The 21,587-nt window shown below is 46.1% G+C and overlaps 1 pseudogene; it reads right to left on the reverse strand.

Annotated features, from left to right (window-relative positions):
- Positions 1 to 14,008: 14,008 nt before the first annotated feature.
- LOC114696398 lies at positions 14,009 to 14,575 on the reverse strand (annotated as a pseudogene).
- Between the last annotated feature and the right edge of the window lie 7,012 nt (positions 14,576 to 21,587).

The raw sequence follows: 21,587 nt of genomic DNA on the forward strand, positions 1-21,587 counted from the left end.
AGAGGGCATTGAATCCCTTGGAACCACAGCTAGGATGACTATGGGCCACTGTGTGAGGGTTAAGAAGGGAACCTGGGTCCGCAGGGAATGCTCTTCACCTCTGAGCCATCCCTCCAGCCCCTTCCTGCCTTTTTGTTTTGTGACCCACTGAGTTTAATCACAGTGGTTCATTCGACCTTGGGCAAAGGAACTACTCACAGACACTGGTAGACCCACCAGTGGGCACAGGAGTGAGCAGGGTGGCTTCCCTCTTCCCCAGTGGCATCCAGGAGCCAATAGTTCCCCAAACTGGTTTCCTTATCATGTCTACCATTCTTAGATTGTCTTATTGTACAGCAATATGTGCCAGAGGCATGTTACATTTTCCCTGCTCCAGCCCCTAAGCCCTGGAATCGGTCATTTACCCAGCAAGTCCTGACTATCCTCAATGGTAAAGGGACTCGTTTTTTTTTTAGACACCAAGTTGGGCTCTGGGCTGGTGCCTTCCAACTGGGCTATCATGGCCTCTGGGTTTCTCAGCAGAGCTAACACACACACACACACACACACCTTCTTCATATGTTGAAAATCAGGAATTCAAGCAGGGTATGATGGTAAAGAGGTATACAGTTATAATTCCAGTACTTAGAAGACTGAGGCACGGGGATTGGGAGTTTGAGATCATTTTCGGCTGCACAGGCAAGAGTCTGTGTCCAAACAGTCTGAAAAATAAAATATGCATGTGTGGCAAACATTTATTCTGATACTTCCAGTTTCAGCCCAACACCACCGACAGGGACAGCAGCACTTCCTTCCATTTCCCACTTCCTTCCATTCCCCACTTCTGGTATCTGTGCCTCTCTTTTCTAACAGTGAGAAACCTGCTTCCCACTCCCTCCGATAATGAGTACTTAGTCCTAGAATGTGGCGGGCAGGTCCCTGCAGAGAGCAACCCTGCCACTGATAATTAACTCCTGTTTGTTTCCTCCCTTTGGCCTGAGGGTTTAAAATCAAATACCCCTACCTAAACTCACTTCAGTCAACTCTGCCTTCCATGCTCGTCAACTGATGGTGACTCTTTTGAAAGACGTTGAAGTTTTTTTTTTTTTAATTTGTATTCCATGTTGTGCCTCCCCATCATTCTTCTGACTCTACAATTTTTCTTTTGCATTTGTACATTTAGCACAACTTAGCAGCCTTCACTAAGTGAAAGGTTCGCCCAGCTGTCAAACCCACAGATTCTGCCAACCCTGTAGGTCACTGCTGGAAGCAGGAGGATTATGAATTCAAGGTCATGCTCAGCTACAAAGAGGGTTGGAGGCCAGTCTGGGCTATATGAGATCTTGTCTTAAAAAAAAAGAGTGTTTGGGCTGGAGAGATGGCTCAGCGGTTAAGAGCATTGACTGCTCTTGCAGAGGACCCAGGTTCTATTCCCAGCAACCACATGACAGCTCACAGCTGTCTGTAACTCCTGTCCCAGGGGATCTGATGCCCTCATACAGACATACCTGCGGGCAAGACACCAATATACATACAATAAAAAATGTGTGTGTGTGTGTGTGTGTGTGTGTGTGTGTGTGTTCTGGATTTTGGATTTGTGTTTAGGGTTCCATATTTTTTGGCAGTAAAGATAAGAAAAATTATATTAGAAAATGTTTATATCATGGTATTGAAGTCTTACTTATTTTTACAGTTGCATATTAATTTTACCAGAATTTTAAGTGTCAAAGCCTGGGCCCTGGCAATCCTAATAAGCTAGGCTTGGCCACCTGTCTACCATAAGCCAAATGCAGAGAGTGAGAAACAGAGAGAGCATATTTATTCAAGTAGCTACATTGGGAAAAGGAATAAACAAAGAGGTCCAATAGCTCCTTAGGTCCATCTTCAGGTTATTGACAGAGCTGAGGCTTAAACAGAGGGCAGGAGGACTGTGTACCTAAGTATTCCTGGTCAGGGTGTGCCTCTCAAATCAGTCGGTCCATCTCTGTCTTGGCTCCAATCTGTCTTGCAAGGTGGGTTGACAAGCAGTCCAGTTGTGGAATTTCTTCCTGGGATACAAGTTCTTCTTCCTCTGGCTGGCCTCAGGCGTCACCGTCCTCCTAAGGCAAGATTCCCAGGGAAATTCCAGTTCTTTGGGATCTGTTGTCTCTGTTGTCAGCTAAAGGAAAGGGCTCGAGTGTCTCTTTAGAATATCTTCACTCCTTCCAGTGAGGTTACAGTACTCCACCGCCTCAGCGGACCACAGTTTAATTCTTTCTTACCTCTGAACGTTTGGACTGCAGTTATCAACAGTGCTGTCACCGTCCATCCCAGCACTCGGGAGGCAGAGACAGGCGCATCTCTGTGAGTTCGAGGCCAGCCTGGTCTACAAAGCGAGTTCCAGGACAGGCTCCAAAGCTACACAGAGAAACCCTGTCTCAAACAAAACAAAACAAAAACAAAAACAAACAAACAAAAAAAACCACAAAACAAAACACAAAATAAAATAAACAGTGCTATAGTGAACAATCACATTCACAGGCATTTTCATATCTCTGCAAGCACGTCTTTGGAAAGACCTCTTGTGACATTGCTTTGTCAAAACTAAGTACATGGCACTAGTGCCCATTTGAGATGGCTCAGTGGGCATGAGTACCTGCTCCAAGACTGACGCCTGAGTTAGATCCCCAGAACTCACCTGGTAGAAGGAGAGAGTCAACTCCCACAAATTAGTCTACACATATACACACACTAGAACAAACTTGGGTTGGTGGGGGGAGCTTCTAGGCTAGGGGTGTGTCTCAGTGGGTAGTTTTTGTCTTGCATCTATAAAGAAAAGAGTTTGGTCGCTAGTATATACCTGTAATCAGGTTGGTAGCACATACCTGCATCAGAAAGGCAAAGGCAGAAGGATAGGAAGTTCAAGGTCAAACTGGGCTACGTAGTGAGTTTGTGGGCTACATTAAACCCTGTCTCCAAAAAAAGAAAAGCTATTTTCTGAGCTTGTAATCAACTAAAATAATGTATATGAAGTTTCTGGTATCCTCTGTCCTCTATCAGAAAGGGTTCAAAGCCTCTCCCTCTCTGGACGCACTGCCTCCCCCCCCAAAGCCCCGCACCCCAGAACCCTGCCCCATTCGGTTTTCTGCAGGCTGTGTACTGTCAAAAACAAAACTACAATGGATTTAGTCACAGGTATAACTGACTTTCATTTGAGATTCATGAATGGGACAGTCTCTATTTTCCTGAAAGGCATGAGAAGCCCCTTCCCCCACTCCCCTGGGCCCTGCACAACACTGGGGTTTGTGAGGTTTGGGAACAAGGAAACAGAAAAACAAGAACACCTGATTACCATCAGGTCCGACCAGATCCCTGTTTTGGGAGGGCTGACTGGAAAGCACTTCCTTGTGGAGCTGACTGGAACCTCCGATCTTAAGGGAGAAACTGGTCCGTCAGGGAAACGGCTTCTTTACGGTTTCGGTTCGGGTGAGGATGAGTGAGTGGCTCAACTCTGGTTTGGTCCGCTGTGGAACCAAGGCACCTAGAAGTCACTTTCGCTAAAACGCAGTGACCCCTGCCCTGAGCCCCGGGGGAGGAAGAGCAGGTGAAATCCCTCCCACTCTCGCTGGCCGCCTTTGCTTTTGTTGCTGAAGGCACCAGGATGAGTCATTGTCCTTAAGTTCTCCACCTGTGTCCCTTTGTATTCTAGAAACATCAGACCCGCCCCCGACAGAGCACTCCTTTTCCCCAGAAGAGGGCAGTTCTCCGTGAAGGTGAGGCTGCCCCCCCTGTCCCCTCAAGCAACAAGGACTCACTTAGGTCCCCCGGGCGACAAAGGTCAACAAGACCAGGACTCTAATGACATACTTCTTGTGTCTCTAGTCTCCCTCTGTTTAAACCTGAAGCTCCAGTCAGTCAGCGCCTCAGAGCAAGGTGGCTGCACTCGTCCTCTGCCTTCCACCATGTCTTGTTTGATCGGCCACGGGGGAGGAGAGGGTTGGGTGAGCACAGCTGGTTGGGGGTTGGTGGGGGGGCGCGGCAGCCCGAGTACTGTTACCCTAAAATTCTGGAAACAGTTATGTTGGACCCTGGTATCGGAGCTCAGCCCATACAATGACCTTCCATACTCGCTGGAGGAGGCATCAGTCCCAGAGCTGTTAGGGTCAAAGCTGGGAAGCCCTTAACCAGCAAGGCTCAGCTGCTACCTGTCTCAGGAAGCCAAGTAAAGAAACTTATAGTAGTGAAAGGGAAAACTAATTTAGTTCATGTTGCTACGTTAGGGAAAAAACAAAGAGACGTAGTCAACTCCCCTCCTACCCCAAGCTCATCTTGGGGGTCCTGGCATAGGCTTAGACTTAAACAGAGGACAAGGGCATCGTGAAACAGTCCCAGTCACTAGGTGTGGTCCTGCCCTTCGCCGACAATCGCTGTCTTTACTTTTGCTTCCAGGTCTATGAAACAAGTTGTCGATACTGACGGACATCTTTTTCCCCGGAGAAAAGCTCACCCTATTGCTGACACCAGCGCGCTACCCTATTTCTTATCCTTTGGCGAGTCCAAGGGCTTTTCTTCTCGTAGTTGTATGCCAGGGAATGAAGGTCAGATGTCTATTTCACTGTGTCACACTAGAGACATCCAGCTCACAGACATAGAAACAACCTCCTTTACTGGTGACTTCCTCATTTCCTGACCCAGATCCTGCAAGGACTAGCTGGACTTCCAGCCCCCAGGCAGTAAAGATTTACTACATGTTATTGTTCACATGGCGCTGTTATGATTACTGATCACCGGGCAGGTGGAGCGCAATGGCTCAGCTGTTAAGAGGGAGTCAGATGATTCACAGTTATCTGCAATTCCAGCTCCACGGGACTGGACAGCTTCTTCTGGCCTCCATAGGCACTGTGTATGCACACACACACACACAGACACACACAGACACACACACAGACACACACACAGACACAGACACACACACACACACACACTTTTTTAAATGGGCTGGATACAGCTCAGTGGTAGAGTATAACAAAAACCAAGCCCTGGATTGACCTCCAGCACTGAGGGGAGAGAATCATGATTAACACCAATAGTTACAATGAGGTATGTATGTAAACTAGGCTACGGCTTGGAAGATTTTGTTTCCATGTCTCCATCTACCATAAGCCTTCCATGCCGCTCCTTAGCCGGGGGTTTGTTGGAGACTCGTGTTCTCTGCATGGTTGTTCTCTGGCCAGCTGCTCTTCCCCCCTCACCCCGTCTTTTTATCTGCAGTTCTAGAGATGAAACCCAGGCCTCGCACTCCTTAAGCGAATGCTCCACCACTGAGCTCTTACTTCTCACTACCTCAACTTCTCCGCCATGGGTGGGGATGAAAGGAACAAGGCATGCCTGTGCCACGCAGCAACAATCCAGTCAAAACCAGGCCACGTATGTGACCGAGGCTTGTAAACTTATGTTACTAAGTGACCTCGTAGATATCTTTTTCCTTTTTCTTTTCTTTTTCCTTTTTACACAGGGTTTATCTAGGTAGTCCTGGCTGACCTGGAACTTGCTCTGCAGACCGAGCTGGCCTGGAACTCACAGAGATCCGCCTGCCTGTGCCTCCCGAGTACTGGGATTAAAGGCGTATGCCACCATGCCTGGTTTATAATTCTTTTTTTTTTTTTTAATTTTTTTTTTAGATTTATTTTCTTTTATGTGTATGAATGAATGTTTTGCCTAAATATATGTATGTGCACCACGTGTGTGCCTCATGCCTAAGGAGATCAGAAGGAGGTTGTAGGATCTCCTCAAACTGAAGTTATGGATAGTAGTGAACTACCACATGGCTGCTGGGAACCGAACCCTGGTCCTTTGGAGAGCAACAAGTGCCCTTAACTGCTGAGCCATCTCTCCAGCCCCTGGTCTATGATTTTTACCACAGCCTCTTAATTAGAACTGAGTCATAGGTCAGGTCAGGCAGCTAAAGAGTCTAAGAAATAAAGACTTGGGTCTCCTGTTACAGAAAGCTTGGTCAGGGATCTGTGGAGGCGCATTAGGGAAAGCCATTTCTCTGACCTGGGTGGAGACTGAACAAAATGGCCTGAAACAAAAGAGTTAATCCAGTTGGGCTGGTCAGTCACTTGGCTAAGAGACCACTCCTCAGGAGATAGGCTCATTTAAGCAATGCTTAAGAGATAGGAGGGGAAAACCTGGAGTGGTTTGCGAAGCTAGGAGTCTGCGGCCTGCCTGATCCACATGGTGAGTTCCTGGACAGCCAAGGCTATAGAGAGAGACCCTGCCTCACAAAAACAAAAACAAAACAAAAGAATGAGGAACCTTAATACTCAAAGTCTACCTCTTAAAGCAATAGCTAGCACGCCCCAAGTAGAACTGTAGGGCAGCAGAATCCTTAACAGCATTCCAGATGTGGCTGTTGGAAGAAATTTCTAGAAAGACATACAAACACATACAAAACACAGAGGACAAGAGAGAATCCTTGGCAGAGTTAGGGCCATCATTCTTGGCAATGGCCAGGGTGAAATGTGTATAAATGTAGCTCACACGATGTTTCCCCATTGTAGTAAGCCAGCGACTGCCTTGTCTTCATCTTCCTCTAACTGTATTCTTATTAGTGTGTTTCTGGGTCTGGGCCGTCACTCTCCTTTCGGTGGGTAGAAGTGGGGAGGACAGGTACCACATCTTTCAAAGGTCTTGTGAGGAGGAACCTCAAATGAGGAGGGCGCCTCTCTCCCAGTCACCGGAGTTGGATTTAACGTTGCAGTAGCTGGTTGGAGCTTTGCTTTAGAGTTCTTGTCCCTCTGTGTGCATTCTCTTCTCTTCCTCTAGCACATGGCCACTGTCAAAAACCCCAAAGTGACAACAGATATTGACTAAAGAGCTTGTGTGTGTGTGTGTGTGTGTGTGTGTGTGTGTGTGTGTGTGTGTGTGTCTGTCTGTCTGTCTGTATGTATGTCTGTGTCTATATAGGATCAACATCCAATGCCTTCCTCAATCACTCCCCACCCTTATTTTTTTATTTAAAAAAATATTTATTTTACTTATGTGTGTATGTGTCTGTGCATGTGTGTCTCTGTGAACGTATGTTCTCATGTGTATAAACTGTGTAATACATGCCCCAGAAGAGGGCAGTAGGTCCTTTGGAGTTGACAGTACAGGGCTTTCCTGTGACTTACTATGTACTGGGGATCTGATCTCTGGTCTTCATGAAAGCCAAGGACACACTAGCAATGAGCCATCTCTCCAGCTCCTTCACCTTCTTTTTCAAGCTAGGATTTCTCACGAAATCTGGGGCTCACCAAATCAACTAGACTGGCTGGCCAGAAAGGTCCAGGGACCCACCCATTTCTGTCTCGACATTTCACGAGTTTTAGGGATCAAACGTAACAACCAACTGAGCCATTTTCCCAGCCCCAACTTCTTCCTTCTCACCTTGCAAACCAGTGTGGTCATGTGATTATTTAAGCCAGTGGTGAGTGAAAATGAGGTGGGTGACTTTCAAGTAATTTTTCTTTCTTTCTTTCTTTCTTTCTTTCTTTCTTTCTTTCTTTCTTTCTTTCTTTCTTTCTTCCTTCCTTCCTTCCTTCCTTTCTTTCTTTCTTTCTTTCTTGTTTTTTTGAGACAGGATTTCTCTGTGTAGCTTTGGAGCTCACTCTGTAGACCATGCTGGCCTTGAACTCACAGAGTTCACCTTGAACTCACCTGCCTCTGCCCAACTCAAGTGATTTCTTTAAAGACAAAGAAACTGGACTCTTGTATAGGCAAGAATGTGGAGGTCAGCTAGCTTCTATCATGTGGCTAGGACACCAACCTGGAGGTAACACAAGAGGAGAGGACTCTGGATTGTTGCCTAACTTTGGATTCAGCTTCACTGTAACATGGGAGGGGAAAAAGTTCCTACCTTTTTGGAGCCCTGTGTTTTGTGTTTTTTTACCAATACCTTACATAGCAAGACCCAATCTCAGAAAACAAGAGCTAGGGTTAAGCTCAATGATGCGGCAGTTCCTTAGCATATTCAAGGCCTTAGCCATGACTCCGACAACCCCTAGCCACCCCTGACAAAGGCAATGTGAAACCTACTGTTGTACATTGTAAATATCTGAGTATCCGTTTATTTATGATCAGACATATTTTATGGAGGAAAACCCAGACTTTATCAAAATTCAACAAGTCAAAGGGTGAGTCAATAGCAAGAGCCAGAATCAGTTCCTTCAGTCAATGCTGGCATTCCCAGTGAGTCTTTGATGAACCACATCCTTGGCTAGACTCTGGGAACTAGAAATGAGTAGGATGAGGCTACAGCCTTCTCCTACCTGGATGGGAGTCTTTATCAGTGGGGCTACCTGGTGCTTCTGACTGCAAGAGCAAGGACAAGGACAGAGAGAGCCACGTGCCACACACAGCAGACACCGGCTTCCCTGCCCCGTGAAACCATTCTAGTAGCCAACTCCAAGAGTACCCAGTGCTCAGAGAGTATCCTGGCTCTTTGCCACCTTCTCTGTAGCTAGTCTCTCCCACAAGGCCCTGGCTTTTGCTGATCAGAGGCAAATCACTGTGGTCCTACACACCCCTTTCCCCCTTATAACAGATACAACGTCTTTGAAAGATCCCTATGTTTCCTGATGATAAGCTAACTTCTGTTTCCTGAGTCCTTCTATCCTAGGGTGAGGGCAATAATCACCTCCCGGAGAGGGAGGATATGATGAAGGGAAATGCTCTTTCAGACAGGAAGAAGCCTGGGCCTTCTTCCTAGGGTTGTTGAAGACAGAAGGAAGAGAGGGGATACCAATTAGCCAGCCATTCCCAACTTCTCTTTCTGGGTTGAGATGAGGTCATGAAGCATGGTCAAGGCAGACAGTATCATTTCTCAAAGTCACCAGGCCCGGAAGCTTGTCTCATAGACTGGAGAAGACACAGAGGCGATTGCCTTGAGAACCGAAACTTTGTGGGGTCCCAAGGAGACAAGGGTAAGAGACTTGAGAGAAGGGACTTGGTGGGGCCTGCTGTGTGAGGGAGGATGTGGCTGTGGCATGAGTTCAGACAAACTGAAGGTGCCAGTCTGCAAGGCACTGGCCAAGCCATGAATTACTTCATAGACCAGTTTCACCCACAGGACAAGCAGCGGCCCAAGCTGACATGGGGCAGCCACCTCTGAGGCTGGAAAAGGTCAGATGAGACCCAAGACACTGTACCATTCAAGAAGTTTTTTATCCCAGGCCTGACCAGGACATACTAAGTTCCATTTTCCTGGAAGAGGTGGAGAGTGAATTTAAGGAATAGAGTATGGATTTTATCTAAGGTAATTTACTCAACCAGATTAAGGTATTAGTTGGCCCTAGTAGCAAGTGAATTATGAATGGGTCAAATGTTTGCTCTGAAATAAGCTTGAATTAATGGGAAGACATGGAAATATTACTAAAAGCAACCAAATCTAGGTCCTGGAGAGATGGATCAACGGTTAAGAGCACTATCTGCTCTTGTAGAGGACCTCAGTTCAGTTCCCAGGCAGGTCACAGCCATCTGTAACTCCAGTCATGAGGTCCAATCCCTCTGCTGGCCTCTGATAGTACTACGGACTCACACGGTACACTTACATACATGTGGGTTCCGAGTACTGGAATCAAAAGTGTATGCTACCACCGCCTGGCTCAGAAAGTTTTTTTAGAATGAAAAAAAAAAAATTAGTTTAAATACCTCAATTGACTCTTATTTGCAATTCCTGAATCTAGCAAAGCTTTAGTCCCCAAAGCAGACTGAGAGAGTGAGTGTTTTAACAAGCTGACTAGGAGGTCGGCTTGAGAGACAGAGAAGAATGGGGAACACAGAAATAAACCAACTCCAAAGTGAATGTGGTGGTATTGTGTTCTCCAAAATATTGTGCACTCTAATAAACTTATCTGGGGTCAGAGAACAGAACAGCCACTAGATAGACATAGAGACCAGAAAATGATGGCACACATGCCTTTAATCCTATCACTTGGGAGGCAGAGATCCATCTGGATCTCTGTGAGTTTAAAGCCACACTGGAAACAGCCAGGCATGGTGGCTCATGCCTTTAATCCCAGGAAGTGAGTTTTTAATCCTAGGAAGTGATGGCAGAAAGCAGAAAGGTATATAAAGCGTGAGGACCAGGAACTAGAGCTGGTTACGCTTTCAGGCTTTCGAGAAGCAGTTCAGCTGAGATCTGTTTGCATGAGGACTCAGACAGCTTCCAGTCTGAGCAAACAGAATCAGCTGAGGAATTGGCGAGGTGAGGAAGCTGTGGCTTGTTCTGCTTCTCTGATCTTCCAGCGTTGACCCCGGTACCTGGCTCCCAGGTTTGTTTTCCTTAATAAGACCTGTTAAGATCCGTGCTACAGGATGGGTCACTTAAGTACTTCCTGTAAAGAGGGAAGCAGAAGGCTTTACAGTTAGTTAAGTCTTGTGGTAAAGATGAAGAAGACACTATCACCAAAGAAACTGAGTCAGGGGAGTCACTTGAATTGCTCACGGTTGCAGACCTGTCAAGTAGATGAGAAACCAGATCAAGCCCTGGTCAACGTCCTAAGAGGGCCAGTTGTTTTCAAGGAGTTACTATATAATTAGGTAATAGAGCCTAATTGTCTATCAGAGTATGTGACGTCCCACTCAAAGGAACACCTCCAAAGCACGTCCCTGCTGCAGGGCTCTTCTTCAACCTTGCCCATCTCCCAACAGGATTATTTGTCGCCGAAAGCAGAGATCCTGACATCTACTTTGGGGCACAGAGTAGACTTAAAAACTGACAACACTTGGCCCATGATGACCTGCAACTATTAAATAAAGCATTTATATTGTTTAAAAAAAAAAAAAAAAAAAAAACAACTGACAGCGGTGCTGTGTGAAGAGGAAGCATGCCAGCTGAATTAAAAGACAGACCACGTTTCCCTGTTGTTCTCATAACATTGTATCTACTGTAGCGGTCTGAACAAGAGCTGAGGCCAGGGATGGTTGAAATATCCATGACTTCAGGGATGTGAATGTTCACCTGCAGGCCCAGAGCAGAGTGGCTAACGAGTATTCTCCAGCCAAAAGCATCCATGATTCTTCAAGACAGTGTGTTCTCTGCTGGAATGAGAAAGCAGCTGACTGAGGCTATGTTACAGAGGGTGACAGCCACCAGGCTGCCACCAGGCTGCCCCCAGCCGGTTCCCATGGCTTGGCCACAGGCGTTGCTGCAGGGCTCTCCAGAGGATTATGCCAATGAACGAGGGTCCTTTGTCAGAAGTCCCGCCCCATTCAGTCACTCTCAAAGCTGCTTCCAGAGACTGGAGGAGCTGAGGCTCTGAAAGATGTTCTGGTGGCTTCTGGGTAAAGCAGGGCATCGCAGAGAAGCTTTTAGAGTTGGAAAATCCATCCCCCACATTGTGTACAGCCTCTCTCTGGTGGTTTAATTTTAAATATTTGACAGCAAAATTTCTGTCATCATAAGTACTTCATGTGCAACTTAAGCAGACTCCAGGAGCCCTCCTCATGCACTTTTAAAAAAAAATTCATTTCTTTATGAGGGGCGAGGCTGGGAGAGACGGGCACTTGGGCAACAGGCATCCGTGTGGAGATCAGAGGACAATTTGCTGGAGCCATGTGGGTTCCAGGGACGGAGCACACGCCATCAGGCTTGGCACAACTGACTTGACCCACTGAGACACCTCAGAGCCCTCAAGCATGTTTATTTCCAGCTGCCTTCCAAAACTCCCTGTTCTGGCCCAGGCTGTCCTCTCCCTAGCTCTGACAGTAGGAAAGAAAAACAGCTAAGGGTGTTAAAAACATTGCAGCTTGGTGAACAGCTGAAAAGTGAGCCAACTGTTTATCCCGTGGAATGAAAATGCCTGCACTGGAGAGAATCTTAATCCGCAGCTCCTGCACACAAATTCTTCCCTAGTCTATTTCTGGTGGATGTTGTAAATGGCCCCCCACCTCCTCCCCCCACACACTTTGATGATTACCTTGGTTGGCCCACTCCCAATTAGGTTACTTTAATCACCTCTATAGGGTGGTGTGAGGACCCCACCTGGGGATGTTTTGTTATGCATTTGCTACCTATCTGTTACTTTGTATCATCTTTTTAAGTTTTGCTTGTTAGAGCTTCATTTGAAACTGAAGTACAGCTATCATAGATTGTTGTCAGGCCTTATGGACAGCAACCAGGTGTATACACACCCTAGGTTAAACAAAAACTCAAGCAGGAAGAAGAGGGTAATAAAGAAAACAAGTACCCCCACCCCCAGCCCCCCACCCCCCCACTGCATTACTGTGTGTTTCTAGGGTTCTATTTTAATTGCCTGTTCTTATTCTTCTGGTTGTTGTCTTATTAAATAATGTACTAACAAGGATGATGCTCCTTGATACAGTATTTTCTGCAATTATCTAATAACTTCCTGCTATGAGGAATGAAAATTTAAGTTATATGGGCCAACAAGATGGCCTGGAGGATAAAAGACACTTACCACCAAGCCTGAAGACCTGGGTTCGATCCCCATGCCCCATGTAGTAGAAGAGAACTGACTCCAAGTTGTCTTCTGAGCCTCACATGTCCATGATGCCCCCCCCCAACAAATGTACACAGTAAATAAATAAATATAATGTCAAAAAGATTAGTTTATATATACTCAGCCCTTCTGCTAATAGTTGTTCTTATTTTGAGTTTTGGTTGCATTTATAATTTTCAATCAAATTACTTCATTTCTTATCACACCAACTACTAAATTACCACTGTTCTTCCCCATTTCTTTTCAGTTTTAAAAATTTGACTTTTTATTGGTGAATTATGATTGCATATGTTTATGAGGTACAATGTGATATTTTGATGGACGTAAATAATATGGAACCGTTAAAACAAACTAGTTAACAGACATCTCCTCACATCCTTAGTGTGTGTGTGTGTGTCTGTGTGTGTTGAGGATACCTGTAGTTTACTTTCTTAGCAATGTCACATTACTATTTTGTTTTTTGTTTATTTGTTTTTGGTTTTTTGAGGAAGAGTTTCTCTGTGTAGCCCTGGCGGTCCCGGAACTCATTCTGCAAATCAGGCTGGCCTTGAACTCAGAGATCCACCTGCCTCTGCCTCCCGGGGCTGGGATTAAAGGCATGCGCCACCACCACCTCCCAGCTTTCAGATTACTGTTAATCAAGATTTAAAGGTGTATTCCTCCTGTCTAATTGAAGGCTGTACTGCTGGGGTTGAAAAACAAACAATTATGTAAAATGGCTGGTGAGAGCCATAGGAATTCTAACCCCGCCTCATGATCGTGAATGCCCTGGATCCGGAGACATTCAGTCATTTCTGCCTAGTCATTACCAGGCCGAACGTCCTGTGTAATCCGTGCGCTATGTTGTCACGTAATTTGCGTGCAGCGTGATCACGTAATCTATGTGCATGCGTGGAGTCACCATGTGGGCCCATGTGCACATGCACAGGGTAGTCCATAAAAGGTGGGTCCCGTGTACCCTCCACACATGTCTTTTCAGCAAGCCTGACCACACATTCTGTCCTGTCCCTCCCTCCCTCCTAATAAAACTCTGATAGTGGGTTTGTTGTGCCTCGTGACTTTTCCTCGCAGGTAAGAGTGCCACAATAAAACCAACAGGGGGCTTAGTGCGTGGAGCCAAGGGGCACATGGGTGGCCGCGGTCGCGATGGAAAGTTACTCACACCATGCAGACGCGGCATTCATGTGAAAAGTTTTATTATTAAAGGGGGAGGAAAGAGGGAATAGAGAGGAGAGAGAGAGAGAGAGAGAAAGGGAGAAAGGGAGAGAAAGAAAGGGAAAGAGAGAAAGCAATACCTCATGGCGAGAGGGAGAAAAGGAGAAGGGAGAAAGAGGGGAGAGTCTTTCTTTCTTTCTTCCTTCCTCCCTCCCTCCCTCCCTCCCTCCCTCCCTCCCTCCCTCCCTCCCTCCCTCTTCCTTCCTTCCTTCCTTCCTTCCTTCCTTCCTTCCTTCCTTCCTTCCTTCCTTCCTTTCTTCCTTCCTTTCTTTTTAACATTACCCTGGGATGTTTATTGCAAAGGTAAACCTCTGAACCTTGAGACGCGCTTATTGGTAGGATTTCTGGTATCCAGCACGGGCAACAGGACCTCCAAACCTCTTGGATTCACAGTGACAGGGATCAGCTACAAGCAGGGTCCTGTCATACTGGATGAGGATATCTTTGATCTCTTTCTTAGAGGTCTTGTCCACACCAGGCTTTGGAGATGGACTGTCGGATAGCATAAATTTGGGCCACATGACCACCACCCTTTACAGCAAATCGCTCCTTGCCCAGCAGCAGAAGGGGCTCAATCATCTCCAGGGGACGCCGGGTTCACCTGGATGAGCCGGTTTCCCTTGCAGTGAGCCACAGCTGTGGCCCCCTATTCTTGCATCCAGAGACCGGCACGGACAGCAGCCGACCCTCGGACCGCAAAGCTCCTCACCACGCAGTGCCACCACTGGAAAAAGGGTTTTGTTTTTCTTAAAGGGGACTTTACATAAAATGACGTGGTCAAGACCGGTCCTCAAGGGGTGGGGTTCTGAATGCCAACAGATAACAAGCATCACCAAAATGCCTCTTTGAACACCAAACAGAGCACCTGGCTTCTCACTGGCTGCGGTAGTGGCCATGCTACCACTACCCATTCACCAAGTCCTAGCGAGGGGCTGTGGATCAAACAACAGAGACAAGAGACAGTGGGTCATTTGCCTCAGCAGAATGCCGTTTATTGAAAGAGGGAGGAAACCTTAAATACAGGCTTACAGCACAATGGGAGAACCCCCGAGGGCAGAAGTTCTGATGTTTTACAATCTTACATCTAAGCTGTTTACACCCAATATGCAGGATACACAAACAAGGAACCCCCCCCGGTGAGCGTTCAGGAGGAAGGAAAACCGGCAGGGAATCAGCATAGGGAGGACATCTGGTCAAGGTCGGCAAGCAAGGCAACAGCTACCCAAAATGGGGGGCCGGGGGCCCTACAGCTTGTGAAATTTCCCCAGGTAATCACACCATCTGGGAGAAATCGGTACACATGGCAGGAGGGATGACTACCATTGATGCCCTGCCAGAGTACAATGAACTTTCACCCAGGCTGTGGTCCTTTCTTCAGACTCATTCATCTCCCCTAAAATTCACATCTTCCTCCTCCTCCTCTCCCCTGCAAATAAGCTTTTGGCTGTCACTGGGCATCTTAGTTACTTTTCTATCACCATGACAAAACACCATGGCCAAGGCAACCTATGTCACCGCCTCCAACAAATCCTCACTTCCTAATCCTTACCAAACAGTTCCAACTGGGGAACCAAGTATTCAAGCACACGAGCCTGTGGGGACTATTCTTATTCAGAACACTGCACTGGAGGACTGGGTACTTGGTCAGTGAGCCTGTTTGCCTCTCCTGTTCACTCTTATCTCAGCAGGCTTATGTTAGCAGCCTTCAGAGACAGCAGGAAGATTCTTTTGCTCCCACGTGTAGTCAGAACGTTTCTCCGGTCCCGCCTGGTCCTACAGCCGCTCAGACCCAAGCAAACACACATAGGCTTATATTAATTACAAACTGTATGGCCTATGGCAGGCCTCTTGCTAGCTAGCTCTTATGTCTTAAGTTAACCCATTTCTATTAATCTATGTTTTGCCACGTGTTCTGTGGCTTGACCAGTCTACTGGCATCTTGCTTCCCCTTTGGTGGCAGCTGGCGCCTCCCCTGCCTCTGCCTTTCTTCTTCCTATCTCTCTCCCTTCCCATCTGCCTCTAAACTGCCTTGCCATAGGCCAAAGCAGCTTATTTGTTAACCAATGGGAAGAACGTATATTCACAGTGTACAGAGAGACATCCCCAGCACCAGTGCCCTTCCCATTCTGTCCTCTCCTCTCCTTTTCATGTCTATTACCCAGCCTGGCACCAACACTTTAAAAGGTCAACACCTCTCAATTCTGTTCTGAAACCATAGGTAAACACCTATCTCTGTGTTGATTCTAGAGGGTGAAAAGATGAGCTGTACCGATTATATCAGGCAAAGGCTAAATGTAGCCTCGCTAGTCTCCATTCTGTCCTAACAAAGCCCCATAGTTTCTATGTGGCCATAAACTTTAGAAGCCTATCTACATTCTTAGTGAGAAAAAGTGAATCCATCATGGACTAATTGGTGACTTTTTTTTTTTTTTTATTTGAGACAGGGTCTTTCTATGTAGTATTGGTTGTCCTAGAATTTGATACGTAGATCAGGCTGTGCTTGAACTCACAGAAACCTGCCTGCTTCTCCCTCCCAAGTGTTAGGATTAAAGGTGTGTGCCATCATGCCTAGTTAATTGGCATAACTATATATGATTTTTATTAATTCTTTGAGAATTTCATACAACGAATTTAGATCATATTCACCCCCCCAACTCTTTCTAGATCCACCCCAACAGCTCTTTTCCCAACTTGTTGCACGCATTTTTGTTTGTATTTTGAGACAGGGTTTCATTATGTAGCTTTGGCCAGCCTGGAACTTACTATATAGTCCAGACTGTCCTTGAACTCATAGAGATCCACCTGCCTCTACTTCTTGAGTACTGGTATTAAAGGCTTGTGTCAACACACCTAGTGCCCTTTAAAAAAAAAAAAAACAGTTTGTGCCACCTGAATATTCATGGATTTGGAGTCATCTACTGGAGCATGGTCAACTTTCCAGGAGCCACACCCTTCATGAAAACTGGCTCTCTTTTCTACAGAAACCATCCACTGTCAACAGCTCCTCAGTTGGGGGTGGGGCCCACAAGCCCCTCCTCCCTTTGTGGTAGACTGATGATTGGCTCGACCTAGTGCTGGTCTTGCGCTACCACAGCTACTGAGAGCTTATGAGTGGAGTGGTCTTGTCATGTTCGGAGGACACAGTTTCGCTCTGGTCCTCCACAACCTCTCGACTTACAATCCTTCTGTCCCGTCTTCTGCACTGGTCCCTGAGGCTTTGGTGGGTTGTTGATACAGAGGTTACATTTGTAGCTGACCACACTGTTAGAATTTCTAGCCACACCCCCAGCTACATGACCGAGCATGTGCTGTCCTGTAGTCAGGCAAGATGCTTAGTCATCCCAGGGACTAATGTCCTATGTAATCCGTGTGCTGCATGAACACACACAATCTATGCGCATGTGTGGAATAGCTGCATAAGTCCAAATGTGCATGTGTGTGTGTCAGGGGGAATCTATAAAAGTGGGTTCTACCTATTCCTTCTCTCTCTTCCTGCATGGTCATTCCATAGGCCTATGCACACCCCTTCTTTCCCTTCCCTTAATAAACTCTTACAGTGGGTTTTCTTGTGCCTTGCGTCTTCTCTTGTATGGTAAACAGCACCACTTAATAAATAATGCACACCACTGACACTTGGTCTGCACTTTTCATAGCTGTGAGTTTCTGTATGAACCACTGTCCACTGCACAAAAAAAACCCTGATCCGTTCTGAGAGCCACACTAATCTGTGGGTATAGAGAGTAATTCAGAGGGCAGGTTGATACATTGTCCATTTAGCAAAAGAATAGTAGTAAGCTCACCCCTGGGGCTTATGAGTAACCTGCTTTTTAAACTTGAGCGTGCAACAGGATGACCTGGAAGACTATTGACACCATGGGTATCTGCACTAGACTCAGGCATTCTAACTTGATTAATCTAGACGTACAATCCAGTGACTTGCATGTCCAACAAGCACCCGGGTAATGCGGGAACCTTGTTGAGAACCACTAATCTATGTGAAGCTTGGCCCTCTCAGTAATTAGGATATGTTGCTTTAATAATGACTGAAAATAAATAGAATTTCAAACTTTATTTCAGACTAGAAAGCCATGTAAAGAAATTTCTTGATGAGAGAGATTTGGGTCCTGGGTTTCTTCTACTTAGGTCTCTGTCATCTGTGGGAGTGACTGATACTGACCTATACCATAGACCTTCATGCTGGCCAGGAGGAAGCAAGACAGCAGAGAGCACAGAGAATTTAAAGGATCAATCCACAATTTGCTTCCAAACTTTCCAATCACATCTAATTGGCCAGAATGGAGTCACGTGATGATGAAGTGCAAGGGAGGCTGGGAGGGGATGCTTCTATCCTGTTGGTCATGTGTCCAGGTGTAATTCAGGGAGTTTTATCATGGCAAAGAAGGAGAGAGCAATGAGTGAGTGGGGTAATGACCCACCTCTGCTGCGTGACCCCATTCTCAGACATGCCATGGACTCAGTTTCCATCAGGGGACAGGATAGGATGTCTGCTGGGGAATTTTGGAAAGTTTTCCAGAATGGTGTTGTTTTAGTTAGGTTTTTGTTGCTGTGAAAGAGACACCATGACCACAGCAACTCTTATAAATGAAAACATTTAACGGCGGGGGTTCATTTACAGTTTCAGAGGTTCAGTCCATTATTATCATGGTGAGGAGCATGGCAGCATTCAGTCAGACATGGTGTTGGAGCTGAGAGTCCTACATCTTGACTCAGTAGCAACAGGAAGTTGACTGATTCGCTGGGTGGTATCCTGAGCATAGGAAACCTCAAAGCCTGCCCGCACAGTGACACATGTCCTCCAACAAGGTCACACCTATTCCAACAAAGCCACATCTCCATGTAGTGCCACTCTATGAGCTTATGGAAGCCAAATACATTCAAACTACCATATTCTACTCCCTGGCCCCCATAAACCTTTAACAATATCATAATGCGAAATGCATTTAGTCTGACCTCAAAATTCCCCATAGTCTTTCGCAGTCTCAACACTGTTTCAAAGTTCCAAGTCTTTTTTGAGATTCATGTGATCTATAATTCACTGTAAAATCAAATTGAAAAGCAGATCACATACTTCCAGCATGTAATGGCATAGGATGTACATCACCATTCCAAAATGTAGGGGAGGGAGCACAGTGAGGAAATACTGGACCAAAGCAAGACCAAAAGCCAGCTGGGCAAACTCTTAACTCTGCATAGACATGCTCTTCAGATCTCTAACTCTGTTCAGCTTTGTTGACTGCAGCACACTTCTTTCCCTTGGGCTGGTTCCTCTCCCTGTTAGCAGCCCTCCTCAGTAAATATCCCACAACTCTGGCATCTCTAGCATCTTGAGTTCTCCAAGGCAATCTAGACTTCAACTTCACATAATGGCCTTTCTACCAGGCCTCCATTCAGGGAACCCCTGACACATGCCAGGCCTCAGCAGCTTTCCTTAGCCACAGAGACAATTTCCATAATCCTTTTCTTCTATCCTTAACTCTAAAGCTAGAACCACGTGGATGAACCTGCAAAGTTCTGCCGCTTGCTGGGGCTGGAACATGGCCCTCTCATTCAACTACATCTTCACCAGCTTTCTGTTTTCCACCTTCACTGACTACGCTTGGCTGTTCTTGAACTTGCTCTGTAGACCAGGCTGGCCTCAAATTCAGAGATCCACTAGCCTCTACTTTCCCAGTGCTGGGATTAAAAGTGTGTACCACCACACCTGGCTCTAAGCTTTTCTTAAATTCCTTTTCACAAGTTGGAAATTTAGCTGTGTGGGATCTGCCTGCCTCTGCCTCACGAGTGCTGGGACTACAGGTGTGCACCATCTCACCTGGCTCAACTAAAGGCTTTTTAGTTCCTTTTCATTATATAGTTTAATTAGAGTTACCACCAAAAACCACATGAGTCTATATTAGGCTGTATTGAGATTTCTTCTGCCAATAGAATTAATCTAAAATTCTTCACTTTAGTCGGGCAAACTTTTTGGACAAGGGCAAAAAGCAGCCGCTTCCTTCACCAAAATAGCCTAAGAATGATTTCTAGGCAACATACTAAAATTCTTCTCCTCTGAAATCTAATAGGAATTCTAGCCATGCCCCTATGACTGCGCATGCACTGGCGAGACACTTAGTCATTTCCTGGGCTGAACGTCCTACATAAGCTGTGTGCTGCGTGGTCACATGCGCAGCATGATCGCGTCATCTATGCACATGCACATGCGTAGCGTAGCTATGTAGGCCCATATGCGCATGCGTGGGGGAGTCCATAAAAGGGGAATCCCACGTACCCTCCCCTCTCTTTTGCACATGTCTCTCAAATAGGCCTAAGTACACCCTTTCCTGTCCCTCCCTTCTAGTAAACTCTCATAGTGGGTTTTGTTGTGCCTCATGACTTTCCTCGAAGGGTAAACAGCGCCACATAAAGCTAACAAAACCTCTTGAGGTAGCCCCCCACAGTTCATCAAATCACATTCAGTATGTCTCAGTAAGCAGTGCTTAAAGTATTCCACTGCTTTCCTAACCCCAGTCCCCAAAGTACATATTACTCCAAACCAAAGCATGGTCAGGCCTATCACAACAACATCTCAGTCCCTGGTACCAACTTTTCTCTTACTTAAGATTTTTATTGCTGTGAAGAGACACCATGACCACAGCAACTCTTATAAAGAAAACATTTATTTGAGGGGGCTCTGCTTACAGCTTCAGAGGTTCAGTCCATCATCATCACGGTGAGGAGCCTGGCAGCGTGCAGGCAGACGTGCTGGAGCTGAGAGTCCAAATCTTGACTTAGAGGTAACAGGAAGTCAACTGACTCCCTGGAACGTGTCCTGAGCATGGAAAACCTCAAAGCCTGGCCCCATAGTGACATACTTCCTCCAACAAGGCCACACCTCCCAATAATGCCACTCCTTATGAGCTTATGGGGTCCACTTAGATTCAAACTACCGCAGGTGTCTTCTTTGGGATCCCCTCATGTTAGATAGAAACATTGAAGGAAGACTGGGAAATCTGCTATTTTGAGGAGAGCTTTTGAATAAATGAGACAGAACCAGAGGAAAAGTTAAACATTGGATGAAGTGGCATGGCCACTTCACTGACCTGTCAGCTGAAGCCTCTCTGCCCAGAGAGCCTTACTGTGTCACAAGCCACACTTCCAAATAATTACTGGAAAGTTAAGATAACTAACTGATGGTTCCTTCTGCTTCTTTCAATTCTTCTTTACCCTTCACTTGTGCTCTTAATTTTTTTTTCACTAGCATTTTAATAGGGTCACAGGAGAAAAAAAATCACTAAATACCATGTTTTATTTGTTTTTGTGTTTGCTGCTGCTGCTGCCCCTTCTTTTGTGTTTTGTTTTGTTTTGAGACAGGGTTTCTCAGTGTAGGCTGTCCTGAAACTCACTGTGTAGAACAGGCTGGCCTTGAATTCACAGAGATCCATCTACCTCTCTCTGCCTCCTGAGTCCTGGGATTAAAGGTGCACCCAGCTCATGTTTGGCTTCTTTTAAAACAGAGTCTCACACTGTAGCCCAGGCTAGCCTACCTAGACTGACCACAAACTCTGTAGGCAATCCTTCTGTCTCAGTGCTGAGCTTACAGATGTGTGCTTCTGTCTAAATAATGTCATTTCTACACTTTGAACTTTAAGCTTATTCTCTTTTAATACCAATTATAATCCAGTTTTTTTTTTTTTTAATTATTGAAAAGAAAGTTAACCAGTGATAGGAATTCCAACCACGCCTCCATGGTCGTGCATGCCTGGCAGGACACTTAGACTACTCATTTCCAGGTCTTCTGTCCCACATAACCCATGCCCCATGGTTACGTGGTCACATAATCGCGCTGACATGACCACGTGGTCGATGTGCATGCGTGGAACAGCCACGTGGGTCTGTGTGTGCAGGTGT

The sequence above is a fragment of the Peromyscus leucopus genome, chromosome 13 (genome assembly GCF_004664715.2).
Source record: "Peromyscus leucopus breed LL Stock chromosome 13, UCI_PerLeu_2.1, whole genome shotgun sequence".
Taxonomy (NCBI): domain Eukaryota; kingdom Metazoa; phylum Chordata; class Mammalia; order Rodentia; family Cricetidae; genus Peromyscus; species Peromyscus leucopus.